The sequence below is a fragment of the Triticum aestivum genome, chromosome 5D (assembly GCF_018294505.1).
Source record: "Triticum aestivum cultivar Chinese Spring chromosome 5D, IWGSC CS RefSeq v2.1, whole genome shotgun sequence".
NCBI lineage: Eukaryota > Viridiplantae > Streptophyta > Magnoliopsida > Poales > Poaceae > Triticum > Triticum aestivum.
Window position 1 is genome coordinate 309,082,317 of NC_057808.1, and position 25,601 is coordinate 309,107,917.

A 25,601-nucleotide genomic window follows, 5' to 3' on the forward strand; every position below is an offset into this window, starting at 1 on the left:
ATGGTTAAGGGCATCCACAATGCATAGCCAAATGTGAAAATAGCTTTTGGCATCATGGGAACCATTGTGGACGGTGTTGCCAAAGCCAAAAAGATGGAACCGAAGCTCCCTGATTGATTGATTGAAGGAATAGAAAAATGCAACGTCTCTCCTCTTTCTCCCATGCTTGGACGCATGTAGTACAGTATAGAGCACAGAGTCTACTCCCCTGTCCCTTCTATCACAAATCACAAAGCAGTGAGGCGTCAAATCACAAAAGCACGGACGAAGCAACCATCATTTCACTCTTCGCTGACTCCGCTTCTCCATCGTCTTCTTCGAGAAACCATCTCACCGCACTAGTACTCCTAGTAGTACTAGTAAAGGACTTCCTGGATGCAAATAAGGCGGTTGTCTCGGCTTGCAGGCGGCACTTGCGAACGACTTACCGTGGTCTCCCTCAATGGTGTTCTCCGTCGAACGCACTTTGCCAAACCACAAAAAAAGATATCGTCGACGTCACCGCAATGGGGAAGGAAGTCAAATATAGTTACTACCTCCATTTTTTTTGTACACAAGGCCAGTATATCAAAATTACAATTTGCAAAGGGCCACTAACACTAATCGAGGCAAAATTGATGGGGTTAGCAACCAAGGACATTAATATCCCCTGCATGCATGCGGAAGTGAGAAGGTTGGTTTGCATGGCGCTGCATTAATCAAGCGATGAGGAGTGAGATGGTTAGCTCTTTGGTCTTTGGAGAAAAAATACGCATTAATTGACACGTGAAACGAGGATTTGTATCGATTAAATCCCGCGAAGGAAAACCCCGCCTTTCTTTTTTAACACTAGTACTCCTAGTACGTACGTACTTATCCTGTTTGGGTCTAGGCCTTGCATTGCCAAACTTCGCCACACATTTTTGCCAAGCTTGCCTAAAGTTTTCAAAATGAGAAGGAGGTACACTTGCGCACGGCTGTCGCGGTCGCACCGCACCCTCACACGGTCGCTCCTGCACGCCGCGGTCACACCGCACCCTCACACAGTCGCTCCTGCACGCCGCAAACCCAACCAAGGGAACGCACCCTCACTGACACGTGTTGTCGCATGTGAACAAACCAAACTCAGCCATCCTATCGCTGACACATAATTTTCGTTCATAGAGTATGTTTATCCAACCGCATGTTGGGGAGTATCCGTACGGCCCGTGCGGTGGTCTGTTGGGGAAGAAGAAGAGGTGAGGAAGAAGGAAAGAAGGGTTAGGAGACGTAGGATATTCATCCAACCGCCTGAAATGGTAGACTGACCCAAGTCAGGCGACTTGCATAACAAATATATGTTTTTACACAGCAAAAGATCCATAAAAACAACAACATAAAGAAAAACTATCACTGCTCGCGGAAAGAGACGGCCTCGTCGTCTTTGGCTGCCGACGCGAACCAGCCGTCGCTGCCGACGTGTGTCTCCGCACCGTGGTTGTCCTCGGCCTCCAGCTACTCGTTGAAGCGGAGGGTGCGGGCGCTCTGCACGGACGAGAGCACAGCCCGGTTCAAGTCGAGGACGTCCGGTTCCGCCTGCAGGAGGACCTCGATGGCAGCGGCATCCGCGCGCTCCGCGTCGAGTCGAGCCTCCGCCGCACGGTTCAAGTCCAGGACGTCCGGTTCCGCCTGCAGGAGGGCGTTGATGAGAGCAGCATACGCGCGCTCCACGTCGAGTCGAGCCTCTGCCGCCCGGTTCAAGTCCAGGACGTCCGGTTCCGCCCGCAGGAGGGCCTCGATGGCAGCGGCATCCGCGCGCTCCGCCTCAAGTTGAGCCTCCGCCGCCCGGTTCACATCCATGACATCCGGTTCCGCCTGCAGGAGAGCCTCGATGGCAGCGGCATGCGCGCGCTCCGCGTCAAGTTGAGCCTCTGCCTCCCGGTCCTCCTTTAGTATCGCCATGTTGAACCGCTGGTCCGCCTGCACCATGGGGGACTTGGACGCTGGCACCAGGTCGACGTCCATCATCTCATACCCATCGGGGGCCTTCTGCGCCGCGACCTCCGCCATGAACATTGGATCGGCTTCCTCCTCCTCGTAGCTTGGCTCCAGAGAACTCAGGGATTGGCCCGCCGCAAAGCGAGCTTGGGAACGGAGGTCTGTGGCGCCGACCGCCGCCGCGATTTCTGCGCGGCGCTCCGGCGTCAACATCTTGTAGTAAGTGATCTTGCGGCGCACCATGGCTTTCCGGCGAACTAGGGGACGCTTGATGCGGGCTAGGGGATCGAAAGGTGGGGGAATGGGCTGGAGATTTGGTGTGGTTTTAGGGCAGTGGCTGGCGTAGGCCGAGCAGCGAAGGTTCTGGTGTGAATGTGGTTCCGGTGACGACCGGTCAATCGGTTTTGACTGTTCATCGCTCTTGTCGCGTTCGCGTTGCAGCCCAGCACGCTGGACCCTCCACGTCGCTCACCGAATGGAACGCGCTTCGTCTTGCGTTTTCACTCGCTTGTGGGACTGCAGTTGAGAGCAAACCGACGTCCCTCCCCCTCCCCCGCCCGCATCATTTATTATACCACCACTCCCTCCGTTTTATGCGGAGTAAATAAAAACAGAGGGAGTATACTACGGATGAGGATCCCCTGACGTGGCCGAACCCATTGAGTAACTGACATGCGGGGCCTAGCAAGCATGGGGTCCGCCAGTAAGTGACCGAAAGGGAGGGTAAGGCAGGGATACCTACGTCAGAGGATCCACTTCCACTATACTACTTTGACCAAATTTTAGAGTAATAATATATGACATGCAACTTACACAAATGTTAGAGTAATAATATATGACATGCAACTTACACAAAGCATACGGGTTCTAATGCATTTTTCGAGGCTAACTTTGACCAAATGTTAGAGTAATAATATATGACATGCAACTTACACAAAGCATACGGTCAAATTCGTATGTGAAAGGAGTTTCCAATGATATAATTTTCACATTATACATCTCATGTACTATTAATCTTGTCAATAGTCAAATTGGAAACCATCTCGAGTACAAATCTAGGAGTACGTACGAATCTAACAATATTGATTGGGTGTTGTTGAATGTTGATACCTTTTTGATCAAAGTAGAGATACTTTGACTACACATAAAACTTATATGTAAACTAGAAAGGATAGGGGGAGTATATTGTACGTTCAAAAACGAAACGAACATTGAATACCCTTTATATATGATTTGCGGATGCTATTATCACCGGTTCAAAATTTTGAATCCGCCTTAGGTATCACGTGCCCCCACTCGTTCCCTCTCGATTTCATCTCGGGGTCCGGAGATCTATTGAAAGAGGACTAGGGTGGGTACATGCGAATGATACTCGGTGGAATGTTCAAATGAGGCATGCGGGAGGATGGACTCGACTGGAGGGCGACATGATTGATGGAGAAGAGGGTTGGAGAGGAATGAGAAATAAGCAAACACCACATGATTATACTTGAACGGCTCAAATAAACAATAAGTTGTCTCGCTTGGCCTACATAGTGAAACGCCTAATGCGCAACGCGGAGCACTGACGCTCGAATATGGCCGGGAAAACAGGGAAACCGACATGTGGGGCACACCCGTCGGGACGACGTAGCGCAGACTAGTCCAATGGAGGAGCTGGCCCACGACCTCCTCGCCACCGACAACCGTTCATGTGGGTCGCTGGGGCCAACAACGGGGCGCAGCTCCAGCACCGCCTCTGGACATGGCGACCGCGGTGAGCGACACGCTCATATCGTCACTAGACACGGTTGGTTTCAGTGTGCAGAGGGTGGCGTTAGTGATGTGGCACGAGCAACGGTATGTTTGGTTTGTGCCCAAGGTTGCCCCATCAATGCATTGGGTAGCCAAAATTTTGTTTGAGGTATTGGTTGCCCATGATTTGGCCGACATTGGCAAGAAAAATGAACTAGAGTTGGCTAGAGTTCATTGGCATGCCAAAGAAATGGCAACCATCCAAACAAAGACCAATCTTTGGGTCATGACCAAAATTTTGGTTGAGGTATTGGTTGCCCATGATTTGGCCGACATTGGCAAGAAAAATGAACTAGAGTTGGCTAGAGTTAATTGGCATGCCAAAAAAATGGCAACCATCCAAACAAAGACCAATCTTTGGGCATGACCAAAATTTTGGTAAGGTGCACTTTGGCCACAATCCAAACACACCCCAACACCCGGCTCGTCGAGGATGCACGGGGCGCCGCGACGCATCCGCGAAGTGGTGTAGCGCGGCCAACTGCATCCTCTGGACCTGAGACCATGTCGGGTCGTCTTGCTTTTTTCAATGACATGCGGGGATCGCATGTGAGCAAAGGGCATCTCCAATGTTGCCACGACCGCAGCTGACTACCCTGGCACACCAAAACCCTCGTCCCTCGCGCCGTCACGCGGTGCGTTCCCAGCCGGCGCCAGCTGCCTGCATTCATGCCGTCCGTTCGTATGTCGTCGTTAAGAGGCTCGGTGCCCGGGGAACCAACTCCGGTGACTTAATGATGCACCCGGACGCTTGGCCTCACCGGAATGCGCTACTTAAAGCGGCAACGCCCAGCTAACCTCCACACCATAGCGCATCGTCCTCCTACCTGGCACCACATCCGCCATGACCGCAAGTGCGAAGCTCTGCAGGAGAGCTTGTCTTCGGGGATGAAGCTCGAGGTCGCCGCCCTCGCTCAAGTCGCCTCTCGCGACGCAATAGTGGCGTAGCCGGACACGGACGCGACCGCACAAGCGGTGGCCACGCTGGCGGCCGACGACGGGAGCACCGTCAGCCACGCGTCCTACTTGCCGCCGTCCAACGTCCGACACCGCCGAGGTCGGGGATTCCTCCGAGGATGAGTAGGGCATGGGAGGCGGCAAGGCATGGTGTGCCAACTGGCCGGCCCGTATCCCGTGTTCTACTCTTCCTCGCCGGAGACCACACCTTCACTTCACGGGTCTTGAACCCCGCCCCCGTACATAGAGATCGCAGATGGAGGACGTCGGCCGCCGCCGTAGAATAGGTTTAGGGTCGGGATTCTTTTATTTTTTTGTCCTATAAAAGTTCGAAATGTAATGAAAATCTGTCGTGTTTGCATTAATCTCGGCCGGTGTATATGAACTTTCACAATAATATATATATTGTAGGAGTACTAGCAAGATGCCCGTGCGTTGCACGGAAGATCAAGATCTTGTGGGAGAAAAGGATGAACGAGGGAAAGCCTTATCTGCAAATGTGGAGAGGAGTGCGGGTAAATTATCATAGTTTCCTTCCTATCCGTTAGATATAGATCGGACGGCCTATATTGCTGGATGACAGGCACACCATCATCACCAACTCTGCTTTTTATTGAACCGAGACAAATCTAACATGCGAAGTAAAATAAACACATAGGGTCTATACATACACAAATTATCTTAGGCACTCCAATAGTACGTCCACTACACATTCACGCATTTCACATCTTTCTACATCTACGAGAACCTACGAAAGGGTTAATGTAAATTGCCTCTCTCTCTCCTCCCCTGATTTTCATGGTGGTGGGCCCCTCCCTCCCCCCAATCTACAATCAACAGCTCACACGTTTCACATTACGTTAATTACGTAACTGGGATTACGTAGGTGTAGGATTACTCGTCCTAAAAAACCCAACTAAGCCAACCTCCCAGCATATCGCGCGGGAAAAGACCCGGCCGCGCCGTTTTAGTCGGGATTACCGGATTACTAGTAGTAGTATCGATGGATCGCGCGAAGCAAAAAAATTTTTTTTGAGGGGGCGAAGCACCTAGTTTAAAAGGAAAAAAGGCGGTACACTCACAGCACTCCTGTCGCGGTCGCATTGCACCCCACACACGTTCGGTCCTGCACACGGCTCACGCAAACGGAACGCGCTTCGGCTTGCCTCTTCACTGACATGTGGGAGTGCACTTGGAGAAACCGACCATGCGCCAAACTCCCCCCGCCCACCGCGTGAAAATCCTCCCCCCCACACCCAAAAATTCCCCCCAAATCTGATTCAACCGCCCTTCGGCCAACTAGCCAATAATATTCCCCAAACCCCCTCCCCCTGTCCCCCTCCACTCCATTCGCTCCGCCAAAGCCGCCCTCCCCGCCGCACCGATATGTCGGCGCCGCGGTTCGACGATCCTCTCGCTCCCACAGTACGCTCTCGTAGACTGCCGTCCTCTAGCCTCGCCGCCACCTCTGGCTACGTTCTTGTGGAGGCGCACGGCGGTCAGCACCGCCACCGCTGGCGACGTTCGTGTGGAGACGCACGGCGGTCAGCTTCTCCCACGGTATGCGCATTCTAGACTGAGGCCCCGTTCATGTCGGTGTAGCGCTGAATGTTAGCTGATAGACGTTGTTAATCTCACTGTTTGCCGAAGTAGTTTACTGTCAATATGCTCTGCTTAAGAAGCTTCCTTGCCCTGTTCTGCACTCAATCTGCTTAGCTGAGATGGCATGCCAAGGCTGATTAGTTGCTAAAATATCCTGCCATATATTTATTGTGACGTAGATTGCCATGGTCTAGTAGCCAATCTGTTAGGTGAAATAGCTCTACACCGTTTTATACTCGATCTTTGTTGCTGCGATGGCCTTCGATAGTTCGATGGCTGTGTGCTCGGCCTCATTGACTGCTGAAATAGCCTGCCATAATTTTGCACTCAAATCTGTTTGCTGAATTAGCTTTACATATATTTCGTTACTTAGATCTGCTCGTCCAAATATCTTGCCATAGCTTTAGACATCGACCTAGGTATTTTTTTTCTGGACTTCATAAAATAGCATATATGTTTTTCCTGTAATATCTAGTAGAAGAACTAATTTGTATGTCTAACAGATGGACAGGACTTGGATAACTTCTGCTCGAAGATTCTCCGCTGCATATGTCGAGGGGGTTGAAAACTTCATGAACTTTATCAGAGCTGAGTACGGTGGTCCGAAATCAGATGTGCTCTGCGCGTGTAGCAGTTGTATGAATTCAGTTACAAGACCCCAGTCAACTGTGCAAAATCATCTACACTTGTATGGGATGTCGGTCACATATACTAGGTGGGTTCATCATGGTGAAGCTGTGAACGTCAATGTTATTGACTACGTGGAAGCAGCAGATCACCATCTTGATCTGCCTGATGCTCAGGTGGAAGAGGAGGAGGAGGTGGTGGTGGCGGAGCCAGTGAGTTTGACCAACATTGAAACAATGCTACGAAATGCTCGTGCATTCCGTGAACTTTCACCTGCAGAAGAAAAACGGTGGGCCCGCATGTTGGAACAATGCAACGTTGCTGTCACCCTAGGAAATAAGCTGTCAGTATTCTCAGCTATGGCCACCTTTCTTCAGGTGAAGACATCTGAGCGGATGACCAACAAATCATTTGATGCGATGTTGGCTGCTTTCCGTGAATCTTTCCCAGATGCGTCTGAGCTGCCACACACCTACAGTAAAATGAAGAATTTCCTTCATGCAGTTGGAATTGGATATGATATGATCCATGTTTGTAAGAATAATTGTGTTCTGTTCCGGAAGGATTATGCCAACTTAAGTGAATGCCCGAAATGCAAATCATCAAGATGGAAAGATGGCAATGCTGTGAAGAGGATTCCTCATAATGTTCTGAGACATTTTCCAATTATACCAAGATTGCAGAGGTTGTTTCATGATGCTGAAACAAGAGAGGATGTACTGTGGCATTCTAGGAACCAGGAGTACAGAGATCAGAATGTAATGAGCCATCCATCTCATGGTAGTGAGTGGAAAAGCTTCAATGATAAACACAAAGAGTTTGCTGCTGACCCGAGACACATTAGACTTGGCTTAGCTTCAGATGGATTTAACCCATTTGGCCACCAGAGCGCCACATATAGCATGTGGCCAATGCTTGTTATCCCTTACAACATGCCTCCAAATGTCTGCACCAAAGAATCAAACTACATGATGGCCTTGCTCATCCCGGGTCCAAAAAGTCCTGGAAAGGATTTTGATTTGTTCATGGAGCCTCTTGTGGAGGAACTTCAACAGCTATGGAAGGGTGTTCTCACTCGAGACCTATATAGCAGCCCACCAGCTGATTCCTTTCTGCGTGCTGTTATAATTTGGTGCATCCATGATTATCCCGCTTTGGGCACTATGTCAGGGCGAACGACACATGGTTACAATGCATGTGTTCGCTGTGACAGGAATCCGCTGTCATACGCAATACTTAGCAAGATCTGTTACATTGGACACCGCCGTTTCCTTGCCAAGGACAAGCCGCATCCTAGAAAATACTGAAGACATGTGTTCAATGCAAAGCATGAAAACCGTGATGCGCCAAAGAGGCTCACCGCCGATGAGATGCAAGTGGAATTAGAGAAGGTCAGGCATATTACACCAGGAAACCATCCTGGTAATGGTAGCGGGAAAAGGAAGCGTGGTAGGGTAGAAGAGAGATTATTGTTTACCCGCAGGTCCACTTTGTGGGACTTGGAGTATTGGAAAGATTTGGATCTGCGGCATAATCTTGATGTGATGCACATCGAGTAAAATATATGTGACGGCATTATCGGCACACTTCTTAATATTGAAGGCAAGACGAAACATATATTAAAATCTAGGATTGATTTGACACACCTGGGTATCAGAAAGGATTTGCAGGTGCAAGATGAAGGTAAACCACGGGATATGGCACCAGCTATGTACGTCTTGGACAAGGTAAAAAGAAAAGAATTCTGCGAGGTCCTGTCATGTGTGAGATTCCCACATGGATTTGCTTCCAACCCTGAAAGGAGAGTCAGTGCAGATGGAAACAGGGTACAAGGGTTGAAAACTCATGACTGCCACGTCCTACTTCAAAGGGTTTTACCTGTTATCCTTAGAGGATTGGGCCGCCCTGACTTATACAGAGCAGTTGCAGAGTTGGGACAATTCTTCAGGGAACTCTGCAGTAGGAATATCAGGATAGATGCTTTGGAGCGTCTTAGAGACAATATACCAACTATCCTATGCGACCTTGAGAAGATTTATCCTCCAGCCTTCTTTGATGTGATGGTGCATTTGGCTGTTCATCTACCTGATGAGGCACTACTTAGAGGTCCAGTACAGTATGGCTGGATGTACCCTATTGAAAGGCGGCTAGGCACTTTCAAGGGCTATGTTAGGAACAGAGCTAGACCCGAGGGTTCCATTGCAGAGGCCTACATTGTTACATAAGCGTTGACATTCTGCTCAAAATACATTGAAACAGCTGATCAGCTTAGCAAATAGGTGGGTGAAGACAATCCCGGGCTCAATGTTTTTGATTATTCTGTTCGAGTTACAGGGACGAGTCGACAAGAGGACAAACCTAAAGATTTGGACAAAATGGTTTGGTATGTGTTGAATAACTATCCTGAGATACTACCTTATATCAAGTAAGTGCAGTACTGCAGCTTATACATCGTAATCTACTAAACTTGCAGCACATTCTTATATATTTAGATGTTTGACGTGATCACTATGTTGTGCAGCATCTACAAAGAGGGGTTACTGCCGCAAAATCCAAGAAACATTGACAAACTGGTTATGGCAGGATTTGCGAAATGGTTCAAGAACCATGTAAGCTTTTGAAGTGCACTGTCAGTTTTTTTAATATATTGAGTACATAAGATGATCAGCTTGTCTATTTTCTAACCATAGGTTAAGAAGTTGCGGGAGGATGGGCAGGCAGTTGATGATGCCCTTTACTCACTAGCAATGGGTCCTGATACTCGGGTAAGACATTACGAATCTTGCGTTGTTTGAGATGTGCGCTACAACACCCTTGCACGAGACGAAGGCAGGAAGACACAAAACAGTGCCATCATGAGCACGGATACGTATGACAAAGAGACAACTGAAATGTATGCTAACATAACAGACATTGTTCAGTTGCAGTATATCTCCAGTTTCGAGGATCATCGGTGTGTGGTTCTGTTATGCTGTCGTTGGTATAGCCCGTTTTCCAGGATCGCAAAACCCAGAGCTGATGATTATTTGAAATCCATCAATGTCAAGGCGGCGTACCAGACCAACGAGCCTTTTATTTTGGCAAATCAAGCAACACAGATATTTTTCTTGGAAGACACATTTGCACGTAGCGATGACTGGAGAGTATTGCAAAGGTTTGAGCAGAGGAATTCGTTTAATGAAGTTGCACAACAAGATGATGCTTACACTGCTCCTGATGTACAAAATAACACAGATGTTCCTAATATCTTTGAGAACCATCACGTCAATGACGCCGGCGAAAAGATTGCCTGTCGTGCTGTGGACATACAATAGTTAATCAAGAAGAAGCCAACGTTCGAGGACGTTGAGGACGAAGAAGAAGATGACACCGTGGGGAATTAAAATTCAGACTGATACACATGGCGAAGATGTTGACGCTGCTGCTGCGGATGATGATTACATTGCTTTTGTCGTATTTGCCTGTCAGAAGACGTTTTTTATCTACTATGTGAAATTGTGTTTGCTATGACAACTGAAACCTGATGAACATGTTGTTTAGTATTTTGCCGTGAGAACATCACTTGTTATGTATGCTGATTTGTGTTTGGTGATTGTATGACAACTAAAACATGATGACATTGTTGTTTAGTTATACTTATATTTGGCTGTGAAACTTGAATTTGATGACATAGTTTGATGTTGGACTGCAATTTGCTCGACATCTCCGAATGAGAACAAAGCTGACCCGACAGGGCCTCTGCTATTTATTTATTTATATGAGCAAAAGGGGATACCCCCTGATTTCCGTTAATAGAAATCATTAGATGTTCACAACACTACGCCCAGCCTGCTACACAGGTTTCATTCATTACTAGTTTCAGCAAAGTGCTCATGTCGTAGCCACTGAATACATCACGAGTGCTACATACACTGCAAATAAAGAGACAATCATCCTATAGAGCACATCGATTTTGCCCATTATCTTCACAAGCTCTTTCATCTCCTCATTGCTGTTAAGGTCGTTCAGCAGCTGTTGCTTGGCCATGATTAGAGGAACTGCATCTTTAACCTTCTGCTCTGCATCTTCCTCTTCTGCCGTTCCTTTAGTTACTTGTCCAACACCCCAACCTGCTGGTATTGGGATTCCTCGGCTAACCAAATAATCAGCATAGTTGCATTCCCCCACATCAGTGTGACACCCTCGATTCAATCGTACACTAATCATACACACAAATGTGTACGATCAAGATCAAGGACTCACGGGAAGATATCACAACACAACTCTAGACACAAATTAAAATAATACAAGCTTTATATTACAAGCCAGGGGCCTCGAGGGCTCGAATACATGAGCTCGATTACACAAGAGTCAGCGGAAGCAACAATATCTGAGTACAGACATAAGTTGAACAGGGATGCCTTAAGAAGGCTAGCACAAAAAGCAACACGATCGAAGAGGCAAGGCCTCCTGCCCGGGAGCCTCCTAACTACTCCTGGTCGTCAGCGGTCTCCACGTAGTAGCAGGCATCGGCGGTGGCATCTGGCTCCTGGGCTTCGACATCTGATTGCATCAACCGGAAAGAAGAAGAAGGGGCAAAGGGGAAGCAAAGCAACCGTGAGTACTCATCCAAAGTACTCGCAAGCAAGGATCTACACTACATATGCAACATTATCAAAGGAAGGTTGTATATGTGGACTGGGCTGCAGCAATGCCAGAATAGAGAGAAGGCCTAGTCCTACCGAAGACTAGCATCTTCTGGAAACCACCATCTTGCAGCAACAGGAGGGAGTAGAGTAGCATAAGTAAAGTAGTAGTAGTGTTATCAACCTCGGCCAGAGATCCTTTCTCGACTCCCTGCGAGAAAGCAATCCCAGAGCCATACTATCCAGTTCCAATTATAATCCAATTCTCATATCCAAGTCTCATCACAAGTATCCAGTTCTAGTTGTATCGATCGGGATACAACTCCAAGTGTCCGTTACCGTAGGACAGGCTATCGATAGATGTTTTCTTCCCTGCAGGGGTGCACCAACTTACCCACCACGCTCGATTAACTCCGGCCGGACACACTTTCCTGGGTCATGCCCGGCCTCGGCCAAACAATACGCCGCAACCCGACCTAGGCTTAATAGAGAGGTCAAGCACGCCGGACTAAACCTATGCCCCCAGGGGTCATGGGCCATCGCCCCGGGAACTCCTGCACGTTGCGTGGGCGGCCGGTGAGCAGACCTAGCTACCTCCTTAAAAAGGTAGGAGCTTACCAGTCCAACCCGGCGCGCGCCGCTCAGTCGCTTGACGTCTATTAAGCTTCGGCTGATGCATACGACGCAGAACGCCCATACTATGCCCACGTGATGGTTAGTGCTAACAGGCCAGAGGCCCCTTGGATCAAATATCCAAATCGTAGTGGATTAGGAACGCGCGGTAACAAGCAGAGACTCACGAAAGATGTGACCCCGTCGCCCCGTCTCGAGGAATTGCGGCAAGGGCTAGGAATGCCCGGCCACGCCTCGTAATTATCTCGCGGGCACCTTCCAGGTCAACCCGACTCCACATCACTCGCAATTAAGCTCGCGCGGGTACCCCTCAGGGCCGACCCGTCTCTAGTAACGTGGTTCAGTGTAAAGTCATAGTAACCATAGTAACTGTGTGTCCAAACATCAAGGGGAAAACCCGAGGAATCACCCCCGGTGAATTCCACTCGATGTAATCATCAAGGTGAACGTAAGAGGAATCACCCCCGAGGTTCACACTTGAGGGGTTGCACGACAGAGTCGTATCGGAAGTGGTTAAGGCGGAATCACCCTCGATGACCACGACCGAATAGCTACACTACAGGGTTAACATCAGAAGTGCTGTAGAGGTCTCACCCTCGGCACTCGATAGTAACCCAGCAGTGTCGAGCAACTAAGGAGAAAGTGATGTGCGATGCCGGGGCCTGGTCTTCGATCCCGTTGATCGGGTCTTCGATGATGAAGCAGGGGCAACAAGGTCAAGGTGGGGGTCACTGATGGATCACTAACCAACCTATACTAAGCAGTTTAGGATAAGCAGGTAAGATACAATGAGCAGGTTACAAAAGCAGGCTATGCATCAGAATAGGAGCAAACAATAACAGTAGCAAAATCTAATGCAAGCATGAGAGAATGGAATGGGCGATATCGGGATGATCAAAGGGGGGCTTGCCTGGTTGCTCTGGCAAGGAGGGGTCGTCGTCGACGTAGTCGATCACAGGGGCGGCATCAGTCTCGGGGTCTACCGGAGAGAAGAGGGGGAAGAAACAGTAAATATAAAGCAGACAAAGCATCACAAAGCATAACATGGCAATATGCGGTGCCGGGTGTGACCTAACGTAAGGCTACATGATATAGGTGAAGGGGGAATTCAACCGTGAATGTTTTCCCGGTTCCGGACCTGTGTCACACAGATGACCGGAGGGGGAATGTTCCATGTTCAGATAGTTAGAGGCATCTGACTGATGAATGGACCGCGTATTCGGATTCGTTGGATTTTTCTGAGCAACTTTCATATAGAAAACATTTTCATCCGAGTTACGGTTTATTTTCTATGAATTTTCAAAGATTAAACCATTTTCTGGATTTATTTAAATTAACAGAAAAGATAAAATGACGTCAGCATGACGTGCTGATGACGTCAGCAGTCAACAGACTCGCTGACCAGGTCAAACTGACCAGTGGGTCCTACATGTCATAGACAGAGGGCTAACAGTGGGTTATTTTAATTAAACGTGGTTAATTAGCAGCTGGGTCCCACATGTCAGTGACTAATTAGCTAAACTAATTACTTTTAATTATAAAATCGTTTTAATTAGTTATTTAAGTGGTGGGGCCCGCACGTCAGTGGCTGGGGCCTGCCCAGTCAGCACGTTGACTGGGTCGACCCAGTCAACGGGGCCCCCAGGGCCTACGAGGCAGTGACCAGGGGAGTGGCCCCGGCCGGCCACGTCGGCGCTGGCTACCGGAGTTGCTCCGGCGAGCCTCCCGCGGCGGCGCACGTCGGGAGAGGGGTCGGGTTCCGCGCACAGGGGGTTTCCGGGGTCGTAGCTAGATGCGTTCGACGCGGCTCGACGTCGCACGCAAGATGGAGGCGATGGCTTGGGCCGGGAACGACCGGAACGACACCGGCGACGAGCAGAAGCGGCGCCGGAGTTCGGGCTCGAGCGGGTGCGGCGTTAGAGCGTGCGAGCGGCCAAACTAACCAGCTAGGCGGGTGCTGCACGATGCGGTCAAGCTAACGGGCATACGCCCATGACCAATTGGTCACCGGAGACCCGCCGGCGACGAGCTCCGCGGCGCTGCGTTCGGGCGCGCGTGGGGAAAGCAGCTAGGGGGCGCGCCAAAGTCAACAAGGAGAGGGAGAAGGATGAGGGGCTCACCGAGCGGCACACGGAGGCCGGTGATAGGTTTAGTAGCAGCAGGGGTCGCCGGAGAGGAGGAAGATGGCGGCGCCCGTGGCGGACGGAGGTTGAAGACGGGGAGGCAGTGGGTTCCCTGGTGGCTTCCGACCCGAGCCCGTGGTCGGGGAGGGCGTAGCAGAGGCCGGCGAGGCAGGTGGACACGCCGGAGGCGCCCGGGGACGGCAGTGGCCGCGATGGTGGCGCAGCGACGGCGACGAAAGGGTCGGCCCCTTCCTCTAGATCGGCAGAGTGGGAGTGAGGAAGAGGGGATATGGAGAGGGCAAGTGGGTGAGGGGAGACGAGGGGAGCCCGAGGCGTCGCCCTTATCCTCTCCCGGCGAGGCCGGCGAGGTGGTCGGGGTCGACCTCGCCCCTGTAGCGACACGAAGCAGAGGAACAGGAAGGGGAGGGAGCGACCGGTGAGGGGGGGGAGTCGGCCGGCCTGCTGGGCCAGCTGGCTCGGGTGGGCCGAAGCCCAAGTGGGGCAGGGGCTTTCCCTCTCTCTGCTTTTCCTTTTTCCTTTTTTTGTTTCTTTTTATTTTCAGCAGCTTTTGCATTTTCTTTTTAGCCAATAATTACTTTGCAAAATTATGCCACTGGCCAAAACAATTTCAAAGAATTAAAGTGCACTGCCACAAAAATATTGTGAGACTTTTGAAATAGTTTGCCAATTTTATAAATTAAAAAGGCATTTAATTTATTGCTTAGGTCACTGTTTTACGTAGTTTAGGCCACTTAAACCTTTGCAAAAATGTTGGTTCACCACCAATATTACCAGAAGAATATGTTTCACATGATGAACATTTTAGTTTTCATGTTTGAGCAATTTTGAATTTCACTCAGAATTTGAAATTGAATTCAACTGGAATTTGAAATGAGAGAGAACCAAGGGTGATCAAACACTTGTTAAGCAAAATGATTAACTTAACCCCAGGGTTACTGTAGCATCATTACACCGGGGTGTTACAACTCTCCTCCTCTAAAAGAAATTCTCGTCCCGAGAATTAAGAGGTAGAAGGGAACAGGTCGGGGTATTCAGCCCGGAGGTTATCTTCGCGTTCCCAAGTGGCTTCCTCTTTAGTATGATTCGACCATTGCACCTTGAGGAACTTGGTAACCTTCTGGCGTGTTCGACGTTCAGCTTCTTCAAGAATGCAGATCGGATGCTCTTTGTATGTGAGATCATCTTGAACTTCAATCAATTCCGGATCCACTTCACGTTCCGGATCCTTGAAGCAACGACGAAGTTGTGACACATGGAAGACGTCATGGACGTGAGAGAACTGAGGTGGCAACTCAAGTTGATAAGCCACCAGCCCACGACGGGCCAGAATGCGGAAAGGACCAATGTAGCGCGGAGCTAGCTTGCCCTTGACTCCGAACCGATGAGTGCCTCTCAAAGGAGTGACACGCAGATAAGCTTGTTCACCAGGTTGATAAGTTGAACCCCAGTGTTTCCGGTCATAGTTGCTCTTCTGGCGGGACTGGGCCGCCTTGAGATTATCCCGGACAATGCGAACCTGCTCTTCAGCTTGTTGAATAATGTCTGGACCAATGAGCGTCCGTTCCCCAGTTTCTGACCAATTCAGAGGGGTTCGGCACTTACGTCCATAGAGCACTTCAAAGGGTGCCATCTTCAAGCTGGCTTGATAGCTGTTGTTATAAGAGAACTCCGCATAAGGGAGAGATTCTTCCCACTTCTTGCCGAAAGAAATAACACAAGCCCGAAGCATGTCTTCAAGAATTTGATTGACTCGCTCGACTTGGCCTTGGGATTGGGGATGATAAGCAGTGCTCCAGGTAATATGAGTTCCCATTGCCTCTTGGAAACTATCCCAGAACTTTGAAGTGAATATACTGCCGCGATCTGAACTGATCTCCTTCGGAATGCCGTGGAGTGACACAATTCTGGAGATATACAAGTTTGCTAATTGACTAGCAGTGATAGTCTCCTTGACTGGCAGAAAGTGAGCAACCTTCGAGAATTGGTCGATGACGACAAAGATAGCATCGTTACCTTTCTGAGACTTGGGAAGGCCAGTGACAAAGTCCATTTGGATCTTATCCCACTTCCATTCAGGAATCGGAAGTGGTTGTAGAAGTCCAGCCGGTTTCTGATGTTCTGCTTTGACGCGACGACAAACGTCACATTCTTCAATATATCGAGCAATGTCTTGCTTCATATTAGACCACCAGTACTTCTGACGGATGTCTAGATACATCTTGGTACTTCCCGGATGAATAGAGAGAGGGGTGTCATGCGCTTCTTTCATCACCTTCTCTGTCATAAGCTCGAACCGGGGTACTACAATGCGATCTCTGAAGTATAAGGTTCCATCTTCACCAAGTGAGAAATCTCTGGATTTCTCTAATGCAAGATCCTTTTTCATCAGATCAACATGTGCATCTTTGGCTTGAGCAGACTTGATTGCTTTCAGAAGAGTTGGTTCCAAGACAAGGTTATTCAGAGAACCCTGTGGAACTAGTTGAAGGTTCAGCTTGCATAGCTCTTCATAAAGGCGGGGTTGAGCTTTGAAGACCATGTGATTGTTGCAATAAGACTTACGACTCAGGGCATCGGCCATTACATTAGCCTTGCCAGGGGTATAGGATATACCGCAGTTGTAGTCAGCAATAGCTTCCATCCATCGCTGCTGACGGAGGTTCAGATCTGGCTGAGTAAACAGGTACTTCAGACTCTGATGATCGGTGAAAATCTCACAACGATTACCGAGAAGGTATTGTCGCCATAGCTTCAGTGCAAAGATAACCGCAGCAAGCTCGAGATCATGAACTGGGTAGTTCTCTTCATGAGGACGCACTTGACGGGAGGCATACGCAATTACTTTGCGCTCTTGCATTAGGACACAGCCTAATCCTTGACGTGAAGCGTCGCAATAGATGACGAAGTCCTTGCGAGAATCAGGGGGAGCAAGCACTGGGGCAGAAGTCAGCTTGTCCTTGAGTGCCTGGAAACTTTCCTGACATTTGTCTGTCCAATCGAACTTAACGCCCTTGTGAAGCAGATTGGTCAGTGGCTTGGCAATCTTTGAGAAGTTCTCGACAAAGCGGCGACAATAGCTGGCAAGTCCGAGAAAGCTTCTGACTTGCTTGACAGTCTTCGGAGGGGTCCAGTCAAGAATAGCCTGAACGCGCTCTGGGTTGACGGCAATACCATCCTTGGAGATGACATGACCAAGGTAGGTGACTTCGGGTAACCAGAATTCACACTTGGAATACTTGGCATAAAGTTGATGCTCTCGAAGCTTCTCTAGAACAAGTCGAAGATGTTCAGCATGTTCTTCTTTGTTCTTCGAATATACCAGGATATCATCCAGATAGACTACGACGAACTTGTCGAGGTAATCCATGAATATGTAGTTCATCAGACGGGAGAATGTAGCTGGAGCATTGGTCAAGCCAAAAGACATGACGGTGTACTCGTAAGAACCATAACGAGTGACGAATGCGGTCTTTGGAATATCCTCTTCACGAACACGGATCTGGTGGTAACCCAACCTCAAGTCGAGTTTAGAGAAAATCGATGAACCAGCCAGTTGATCATACAGATCATTGATCCGAGGAAGGGGATATTTGTTCTGAATTGTAGCTTGGTTGATAGGACGGTAGTCTTGGACCAAACGGTTCGTTCCGTCCTTCTTCTTGACGAAGAGAGAAGGTGCTCCCCAAGCAGAGGAACTTGGACGAATGAAACCCTTGCGAAGAGATTTGTCGATTTCCTCCTTAAGTTCAAGGAGTTCATGAGGTGGCATCTTATACGGTCGTTTGGCAATAGGAACGGTGCCTGGTTTCAAGTCGATGACGAACTCGACAGCCCGGGCAGGGGGTATTCCTGGAAGTTCTTCTGGAAATACGTCTTGGAAGTCACGAACGACTGGAATCTTTTCAATTCCCTCAAGAGGTGCTGCGTTCAACGCATTCAAAGCATAAAGTCGTGCTTCAGCGTTTTGAACAAGCTGAGCATGGTAGGTTACTATCTCATCGGAAGGATGTAGGAGGTGAACGACCTTGGTGGCGCAAACGATAGAGGCAGTATGCGCTTTCAACCATTCCATTCCCAGAATGAGGTCAATATTGGAAGACTCCAGGATAATGGGAGAAACAAGGAATTCCAACCCTTAAATCTCAACGGGGACGTCACGACCAATCATGGTAGTTCGACACTGACCCGCAGGGGTGCGTACCACTATCGGGGTGTTCATGGGCTCGCATCGAATGTCGTGTGCGTATGCAAAATTTTCTGACATGAATGAATGCGATGCTCCTGAATCGAATAAAACAGAAGCCGGTACTGAATTAACGAGAAGAGTACCCATCACAGTGGCAGGCTGGTCTTGAGCTTCATTCAGATCAACATGATTAGCCTGACCACGACCATAAGGTCTAGCATTGTTGTTATGGGGCTGATTGTTACGGCCAGTTGAAGGCAGAGCCAACTGGCTCTTTTTCTGATTGCATTCTTTAGCAAGGTGGCTTGGGCGGCCACATCTGAAGCACAGACCATCATTGGGATCGGGAGCAGGAGCTCGGGATGGTACATCTCGAAGAGGCTGCCTCTGCGGTGGAGGAGGCAGACGAGGTGCAGCATAGGACTGTCTTGGTGCGGGTGCAGTTGGGCGATACATGCTGTGGGGGATCCATATCCGACGCTTCTGCGCGGACGGGCCCGAAGATGAGCCAGCGTCACGGCTGCGCCTGGGGGATCCCTGGTGTTCCTGAAGACCAGTCTCAACCTGAATAGCCTTGTTCACCAAGGTGGTGAAGTCGGCAAAGTCATGAACGAGCAGTGCTAGCTTGATATCAGGGTGAAGTCCATCACGAAACTTCTCTTGCTTACGAGCATCAGTTGCAATGTCTTCTTCAGCATAACGTGACAAATCCAAAAATTCCCGTTGATAAGCATCTACAGACTTGTTGCCTTGGGTGAGGTTACGGAAATCTCGCTTCTTCCTATCCATGATTCCCTGAGGAATGAAGCGGGCACGGAAGGCAGCTTGGAAATCCGGCCAAGTGATGACCGTTCCAGTAGGTAGGGTACGCCTGTGGCTGTCCCACCATTGAGCAGCAGGACCCTTGAGGAAGAAGGATGCGAAGGTGACATAGCTGGCAGGGATAACACTAGCAGACTCCACTTCATACGTGATGTCGCGGAGCCAGTCATCAGCATCAAGGGGTTGAGTTGAGCTGTGGTAGATAGTTGGGTTGAGGTGCATGAAGTCCTGCAGAGTTACTGGGGTTGGCTGTTGATTCATATTCGGACGAGGAAACTGAGCCATCATTCCTTCCATGAACTGGCGGTTCAGCTCAAATTGTTGCATCATTCCGGCGAAGAATTCGGGCGGTGGTGGATCGTTGGCACCACGGCCACGACCAGCGGGTCTAACCATCCTGCTAACATGTAACAGGGGGGTAGTTCATCATTGAGCATTTGCAAAGACAAGGACCATTCATGATGAAACATGCATAATGAAAGAGGTACGATGGATACCACTTCGTAGTCAACACGACAGTGTGTGTACTATTCAGAATACTATTCTAAGGAATAACTATGCCTTATCCAACTTTGGGGTGAATGTGGTCACGGGATCCTAATGTTAGAGTTAGTAAATTCGTTTAACCCGAATGGAAGAGAGATCAGAGTCCCAGAGTATAGATGAGGAGTAAAAGATCCTAATACCACCCAATGGCGACGTGGGTCCGTAAGCCACAGAGCCAATGTTAGTAAAAGTTTTTCAGTGACTAGACTCAACTTCGGCCAAGGAGTTGGAAAGGGGGCTACCTACAGGCAGTCGGCTCTGATACCAACTTGTGACGCCCTCGATTCAATCGTACACTAATCATACACGCAAATGTGTACGATCAAGATCAAGGACTCACGGGACGATATCACAACACAACTCTAGACACAAATTAAAATAATACAAGCTTTATATTACAAGCCAGGGGCCTCGACGGCTCGAATACATGAGCTCGATTACACAAGAGTCAGCGGAAGCAACAATATTTGAGTACAGACATAAGTTGAACAGGGATGCCTTAAGAAGGCTAGCACAAAAAGCAACACGATCGAAGAGGCAAGGCCTCCTGCCTGGGAGCCTCCTAACTACTTCTGGTCGTCAGCGGTCTCCACATAGTAGCAGGCATCGGCGGTGGCATCTGGCTCCTGGGCTTCGACATCTGATTGCATCAACCGGAAAGAAGAAGAAAGGGGCAAAGGGGAAGCAAAGCAACCGTGAGTACTCATCCAAAGTACTCGCAAGCAAGGATCTACACTACATATGCAACATTATCAAAGGAAGGTTGTATATGTGGACTGGGCTGCAGCAATGCCAGAATAGAGAGAAGGCATAGTCCTACCGAAGACTAGCATCTTCTGGAAACCACCATCTTGCAGCAACAGGAGGGAGTAGAGTAGCATAAGTAAAGTAGTAGAAGTGTTATCAACCTCGGCCAGAGATCCTTTCTCGACTCCCTGCGAGAAAGCAATCCCAGAGCCATACTATCCAGTTCCAATTATAATCCAATTCTCATATCCAAGTCTCATCACAAGTATCCAGTTCTAGTTGTATCGATCGGGATACAACTCCAAGTGTCCGTTACCGTAGGACAGGCTATCGATAGATGTTTTCTTCCCTGCAGGGGTGCACCAACTTACCCACCACGCTCGATTAACTCTGGCCGGACACACTTTCCTGGGTCATGCCCGGCCTCAGCCAAACAATATGCCGCAACCCGACCTAGGCTTAATAGAGAGGTCAAGCACGCCGGACTAAACCTATGCCCCCAGGGTTCATGGGCCATCGCCCCGGGAACTCCTGCATGTTGCGTGGGCGGCCAGTGAGCAGACCTAGCTACCTCCTTAAAAAGGTAGGAGCTTACCAGTCCAACCCGGCGCGCGCCGCTCAGTCGCTTGACGTCTATTAAGCTTCGACTGATGCATACGACGAAGAACGCCCATACTATGCCCACGTGATGGTTAGTGCTTTCAGGCCAGAGGCCCCTCGGATCAAATATCCAAATCGTAGTGGATTAGGAGCACGCGGTAACAAGCAGAGACTCACGAAAGATGTGACCCCCGTCGCCCCGTCTCGAGGACTTGCGGCAAGGGCTAGGAATGCCCGGCCACGCCTCGTAATTATGTCGCGGGCACCTTCCAGGTCAACCCGTCTCCACATCACTCGCGGGTACCCCTCAGGGTCGACCCGCCTTTCCAAGTAACAATTGTAAAGTCTAAGTATCCGTGTGTCCAAACATCAAGGGGAAAGCCCGAGGAATCACCCCCGGTGGATTCCACTCGATGTAATCATCAAGGTGAACGTAAGAGGAATCACCCCCGAGGTTCACACTTGAGGGGTTGCACGACAGAGTCGTATCGAAAGTGGTTAAGGCGGAATCACCCTCGATGACCACGACCGAATAGCTACACTACAGGGTTAACATCAGAAGTGCTGTAGAGGTCTCACCCTCGGCACTCGATAGTAACCTTGCAGTGTCGAGCAACTAAGGAGAAAGTGATGTGCGATGCCGGGGCCTGGTCTTCGATCCCGTTGATCGGGTCTTTGATGATGAAGCAGGGGCAACAAGGTCAAGGTGGGGGTCACTGATGGATCACTAACCAACCTATACTAAGCAGTTTAGGATAAGCAGGTAAGATACAATGAGCAGGTTACAAAAGCAGGCTATGCATCAGAATAGGAGCAAACAATAACAGTAGCAAAATCTAATGCAAGCATGAGAGAATGGAATGGGCGATATCGGGATGACCAAAAGGCGGCCTTGCCTGGTTGCTCTGGCAAGGAGGGGTCGTCGTCGACGTAGTCGATCACAGGGGCGACATCAGTCTCGGGGTCTACCGGAGAGAAGAGGGGGAAGAAACAGTAAATATAAAGCAGGCAAAGCATCACAAAGCATAACATGGCAATATGCGGTGCCGGGTGTGACCTAACGTAAGGCTACATGATATAGGTGAAGGGGAATTCAACCGGGAATGTTTTCCCGGTTCCGGACCTGTGTCACACAGATGACCGGAGGGGGAATGTTCCATGTTCAGATAGTCAGAGGCATCTGACTGATGAATGGACCGCGTATTCGGATTCGTTAGATTTTTCTGAGCAACTTTCATATAGAAAACATTTTCATCCGAGTTACAGTTTATTTTCTATGAATTTTCAAAGATTAAACCATTTTCTGGATTTATTTAAATTAACAGAAAGATAAAATGACGTCAGCATGACGTGCTGATGACGTCAGCAGTCAACAGACTCGCTGACCAGGTCAAACTGACCAGTGGGTCCTACATGTCATAGAGAGAGGGCTAACAGTGGGTTATTTTAATTAAACATGGTTAATTAGCAGCTGGGTCCCACATGTCAGTGACTAATTAGCTAAACTAATTACTTTTAATTATAAAATCATTCTAATTAGTTATTTAAGTGGTGGGGCCCGCACGTCTGTGGCTGGGGCCTGCCCAGTCAGCACGTTGACTGGGTTGACCCAGTCAACGGGGCCCCCCAGGGCCTACGAGGCAGTGACCAGGGGAGTGGCCCCGGCCGGCCACGTCAGCGCTGGCTACCGGAGTTGCTCTGGCGAGCCTCCCGCGGCGGCGCACGTCGGGAGAGGGGTTGGGTTCCGCGCACAGGGGGTTTCCGGGGTCGTAGCTAGAGGCGTTCGACGCGGCTCGACGTCGCACGCAAGATGGAGGCCATGGCTTGGGCCGGGAACGACCGGAACGACACCGGCGACGAGCAGAAGCGGCGCCGGAGTTCGGGCTCGAGCGGGTGCGGCGTTAGAGCCCGCGAGCAGCCAAACTAACCAGCTAGGCCGGTGCTGCACGATGCGGTCAAGCTAACGGGCATACGCCCATGACCAATTGGTCACCGGAGACCCGCCGGCGACGAGCTCCGCGGCTGCGTTCGGGCGTGCGTGGGGAAAGCAGCTAGGGGGCACGCCAAAGTCAACAAGGAGAGGGAGAAGGATGAGGGGCTCACCGAGCGGCACACGGAGGCCGGTGATAGGTTTAGTAGCAGCAGGGGTCGCCGGAGAGGAGGAAGATGGCGGCGCCCGTGGCGGACGGAGGTTGAAGACGGGGAGGCAGTGGGTTCCCTGGTGGCTTCCGACCCGAGCCCGTGGTCGGGGAGGGCGTAGCAGAGGCCGGCGAGGCAGGTGGACACGCCGGAGGCGCCCGGGGACGGCAGTGGTCGCGATGGTGGCGCAGCGACGGCGACGAAAGCGTCCCCTTCCTCCAGATCGGCAGAGTGGGAGTGAGGAAGAGGGGATATGGAGAGGGCAAGTGGGTGAGGGGATTCGAGGGGAGCCCAAGGCGTCGCCCTTATCCTCTCCCGGCGAGGCCGGCAAGGTGGTCGGGGTCGACCTCGCCCCTGTAGCGACACGAAGCAGAGGAACAGGAAGGGAGGGAGCGACCGGTGAGGGGGGGGAGTGGGCCGGCCTGCTGGGCCAGTTGGCTCGGGTGGGCCGAAGCCCAAGTGGGGCAGGGGCTTTCCCTCTCTCTGCTTTTTCTTTTTCCTTTTTTTGTTTCTTTTTATTTTCAGCAGCTTTTGCATTTTCTTTTTAGTCAATAATTACTTTGCAAAATTATGCCACTGGCCAAAACAATTTCAAAGAATTAAAGTGCACTGCCACAAAAATATTTTGAGACTTTTGAATAGTTTGCCAATTTTATAAATGAAAAAGGCATTTAATTTATTGCTTAGGTCACTGTTTTACGTAGTTTAGGCCACTCAAATTCTTTGCAAAAATGTTGGTTCACCACCAATATTACCAGAAGAATATGTTTCACATGATGAACATTTTAGTTTTCATGTTTGAGCAATTTTGAATTTCACTCAGAATTTGAACTTGAATTCAACTGGAATTTGAAAGGAGAGAGAACCAAGGGTGATCAAACACTTGTTAAGCAAAATGATTAACTTAACCCCAGGGTTACTGTAGCATTATTACACCGGGGTGTTACAATCAGCAACTTCCCAGAAATACAAATCACACGAATCTTCCCTTTTCTGCACGAATCAAATTGGAAGATCATCAACCAAACTATTAAAAAAAATCAGCAACTGAAAGCAGCAGAACAACACTTAAACATATTATTACCCCATGATTCGGGCATTTGTAGAAGACTCGGCCAGGGTTGCGGATTGTGGTTGAGACGCGGCAGACGACTCTGCGTGATTTGCAGCAGTGGCACCACACCAACGGCAGCGTGTTGCGATGAGCAATCGGCTGCGGTGCGCGTGCCGGCGGGGGTGTGATGAGACCCACAGGCGATGGTACGGGTGGCGACTTGGCGCATATCTGGTTGTTGCCTGCTGATGAGCAGGTGGACAAGCAGCCAGCGGACATGGTTGCTACGGCCAGAGCTTCTGATACTAGGCAGAGTAAGTAGAGAAGAGGAGAAGCGAACATTGGATATGTCAGTTTCATTACTTGCAGAGTAGCATAGCACCATATATAGTCATAGTCTATGTTTGGATTCGAACCAGCTACAGGAGGTACCTCCTTGTTTTGCAAAAAAAATTATTTCTCCACCTGATAGCTGGGACCCACCAGTTGTATCTTCGCACGGAAGGAAGTGCCTCCTTGTTTTGCGAAAAAAATTATTCATCCCGTTGCCAGCTGGGACCCGTCAGATTTGGTGACTGACTTGTGGGCCTACTAAGCGGACGTGTACGCACGGCTTTGTCAACTTAATCAACAAATGATTCGAGCAGCTGGACCGTTGGATGTTAATCCAACAGCCGTGCTCCTTCTTCAACCTCTGTTCTTGCTCCTGTCTCCCGTGGGCGGCACCGCGGCTGTGCTGCCGCGCACCCGAACCAGTGAATTTTCCCACTCCTCTCCATATGCGACTCCACTGCCCTGTCTTCCCCATCTCCGGGTCGTTCCAGTCTGGGTGCTCTCGGCACGGTGTGGTCAACGTGGTCAACAACCGAGAGTCATCGGAAGATGACTGTACGTGAGAGGCTGACAGTGGGGACGCACCACGCCCATGGACGCATGCATGCAACGGAACGCGGCGAGGTCAACGTGGTCAAGGAACGACTTCCATCGGAAGTATACTGTACGTGGAGAGTCTCAGCTGGGTGCACGGCCGCAGCAAGTAAGTGCCTCCTTATTATGTGGAAAATAATGATTCCTCCAACTGACAGCAGGGACCCACTGGACGGGCCACCGTATTTTGTGAAAAAAAACGTTTGCCCCCTGACTGCTGGGACCCACCTGACGGGCCACCG